The following is a 2,674-nucleotide window of genomic DNA, read 5'->3' on the forward strand; positions in this document are numbered from 1 at the left end:
ACAAGTGTGGCACCAAGGAGCCCTATCAAAGTTGAATTCAATGGAAATCAGGCAAAAAACTCTCCACTGGTAGGAATCATGCCTAACAAAAGGAAAGATGGTTGGCCCGTGGCCCGCAACACACACAATCATCTCAGTCCTGGACATCACCACAGGATTTCCTCAGAGGCCCAACCCATCTTCAGCTCCTTCATCAATGACCTTCCCTGCAACATTAGGTCAGCATGGTTCACAGGCATTGATGACTACAGTGCTCAATATCATTTGCAATTCCTCAGATACTGAAGCAGTCAATGCCTACATGCAACAGGAACTGTACAACATTCACACTAGGCTGATAATTGGCAAGTAAGATTATACCACACAAAGGCCAGGCAATGTCCACCTCCAACAAGAGAGAATCTGATTATCTCCCCTTGACATTCAATGGCACTACCATTGTTGAATTCCTCATTATTAACATCCTGGGGGTTACCATTGACCAGAAACTTAATTGGCCCAAGCACATAAATACCGTGTCTACAAGAACAGGTCAGAGGCTGGGAATTCTGTGGCAAGTAACTCATTGCCTGACACCCCAAAGCCTTTTCACTGTATGCAAGGCACAAGTCAGGAGTGTGATAGAATACTCTCCACTTGTCTGGATAAGTGCAGCTTTAAGAACACTCTAGAAGCTCAACACCATCCAGGAAAAAACACATGTTTGATCAGCACCCCAACCCCACCTTAAGATTGAGCAGTTTAGGCCTATACTCGCTAGAGTTTAGAAGGATGAGAGGAGCTCTAATTGAGGTATATAAGATGCTAAAGTAGACGTGGAGTGGATGTTTCCCCTTCTGGGACATTCTAGAATGAGAGGCCATAGTTTTAGGCTAAGGGGTGGTAGATTTAAATCAAAGATGAGGAGGAATTACTTTTCTCTAAGGGTGTTAAATCTGTGGAATTCACTACCTCAGAGTGCAGTGGATGCTGAGACACTGAATAAATTTAAGGAGGAGATAGACAGATTTTTAATTAGTAATGGGTTGAAAGGTTATGGGGAAAGGGCGGGAAATTGGAGCTGAGGCCGAAATGATTTCAGCCATGATTGAAATGAATGGCAGGGCAGGCTCGAGGAGCTGAATTGCCTACTCCTGCTCCTAGTTCTTATGTTATGTTCTTAAATATGCATTCTCTCTCCAATCAGCAAACAGTGACAGCAGTGTGTACCATTTACAAGATGCACTGCAGCAACAGTGCTCACCAATGTTCCTTCAACAGCACATTCCAAAAGTCCCAACCTCCATTACAAGGGCAAGAACTGCAGATGCATGGGATTAAGCTCCCCTCCAAGTCATGCAGCACCTTTATTTTGGAACTTTTGTAATTCCCTCACTGTTAATTAGTTAAAATCCTAAAACTCCCACTGTGCAGGAGAATGCTGAAGAATTCAGGATGAGGGAGTGTGGCCCTGAATATGGTATGCCACTCACCTTTCCTGTCCTCATGGGATCCCTGAGCTTCTTGCACACTGTATCCAGGTTTAGGGAGCATCCTCTGGCTAGTTACTTTCTTGGCCACTTCCATTCATGCCTGCTTGTTTTTAGAGACTAGTCTCTTCCTCTTATCCAAGGGAAACAATAATTCTTTATTGGAGCTTGCAGCAGAATCTCCAGTGAAGAGTTAGAGAAATAGGGGCACAGTGCTCCCATGTTCCACTTCCATTCCTGTGAATGCTCAGAAACCAATATAGAATTCAACAACTTTGACCCCTGCTGGGATCCTTTTAACTAGAAATTCTTCCATTGACAGATGTGCATCATCATTCTCCCCACACTCTGTGCATGATCAGAAAACCCAGAGGTGGGATGGTAATGCAATGGCCGAGTTAAGGTACTTTGGACCTTTGTGAGACACACCTAGAATATCATGTCCAGTTTTAGTCTCCTTACCTAAGGAAGGGTATACTTGCCTGGGAGAAAGTGCACTGAAAGTCTTAAATATGGAACGCTTCACGAATTTGCATGTCATCCTTGCGCAGGGGCCATGCTAATTTTCTCTGTATCGTTCCGATTTTAGTACATGTGCTGCCGAAATGAGCACAAAAGTGCACTGAACTCTTGATAATCTTTTAAATGAAAACCAAATCAACAAAATTGGGATAAATCAGGCACAGCCCCTAATTCAGGTCAGCTGTAAAACCAAGGACAAAAGTTTAAAGGAACCTTACAAACTTTAAAGAAAAATGTGATTAAAGGGGTCAACAAAACACCCCAGTCCCCGCGGTGCCCACTGAGCCTGGAAGGCCTCGAGAGTGCCAGCAGACACCGCGTGCTCCTTCTCCAGGGACATCCGGCAGCGAACGTAGCCGCGGAAGAGGGACAAACAATCGGGCGGGACTCCCCCATCGATCGCCCGCTGCCTGGACCTGTTAATGGCCAACTTGGCCAGGCCCAGGAGCAGGTTCACGAGGAGGTCCTCCTCCTACCCGACCCCCTTCCGCACCGGGTGCCCATAGATCAGGAGCGTGGGGCTGAAGTGCAAACAAAACATCAATAAAAGGTTTTTCAAATAACTAAAAAGGGAGTGCAGTCTACAACACCCTATGTATACATGGTCCACGGACTCCACAAGACCGCAAAAAGGGCACGTGTCCTGAGAGTCCGTGAACCTATGCATCCTCTTATTATAAGGG

The 2,674-nt window shown here is 45.6% G+C and overlaps 1 non-coding gene across 1 annotated transcript; it reads right to left on the reverse strand.

Annotated features, from left to right (window-relative positions):
• Nucleotides 1-1,975: 1,975 nt before the first annotated feature.
• Nucleotides 1,976-2,082, reverse strand: LOC121285772. The gene has a single exon (XR_005944780.1). It is a non-coding gene; the product is annotated as a U6 spliceosomal RNA (small nuclear RNA).
• Between the last annotated feature and the right edge of the window lie 592 nt (nt 2,083-2,674).

The sequence above is a fragment of the Carcharodon carcharias genome, chromosome 1 (assembly GCF_017639515.1).
Source record: "Carcharodon carcharias isolate sCarCar2 chromosome 1, sCarCar2.pri, whole genome shotgun sequence".
Classification (NCBI taxonomy): domain Eukaryota; kingdom Metazoa; phylum Chordata; class Chondrichthyes; order Lamniformes; family Lamnidae; genus Carcharodon; species Carcharodon carcharias.